This window comes from Austrofundulus limnaeus, unplaced genomic scaffold (assembly GCF_001266775.1).
Source record: "Austrofundulus limnaeus strain Quisiro unplaced genomic scaffold, Austrofundulus_limnaeus-1.0 Scaffold1477, whole genome shotgun sequence".
In the NCBI taxonomy this organism is placed as follows: Eukaryota; Metazoa; Chordata; class Actinopteri; order Cyprinodontiformes; family Rivulidae; genus Austrofundulus; species Austrofundulus limnaeus.
In genome coordinates this window covers 102,166-102,722 of record NW_013953879.1, presented here as the reverse complement: position 1 = coordinate 102,722, position 557 = coordinate 102,166, and positions in this window count along the sequence as shown.

Genomic DNA, 557 nt, shown 5'->3' with positions numbered 1-557 from the left:
ATTAATGTTTGTAAACAGATTAAATGTTTGTAAACAGATTAATGTTTGTAAACAGATTAAATGTTTGTAAACAGATTAAATGTTTGTAAACAGATTAATGTTTGTAAACAGATTAAATGTTTGTAAACAGATTAAATGTTTGTAAACAGTTTGATGTTTGTAAACAGTTTGATGTTTGTAAACAGTTTAATGTTTGTAAACAGTTTAATGTTTGTAAACAGATTAAATGTTTGTAAACAGATTAAACGTTTGTAAACAGACTAAACGTTTGTAAACAGATTAAATGTTTGTAAACAGATTAAATGTTTGTAAACAGATTAAACGTTTGTAAACAGATTAAACGTTTGTAAACAGATTAAACGTTTGTAAACAGACTAAACGTTTGTAAACAGATTAAATGTTTGTAAACAGACTAAACGTTTGTAAACAGATTAATGTTTGTAAACAGATTAAATGTTTGTAAACAGATTAATGTTTGTAAACAGATTAATGTTTGTAAACAGATTAAATGTTTGTAAACAGATTAATGTTTGTAAACAGATTAATGTTTGTAAACA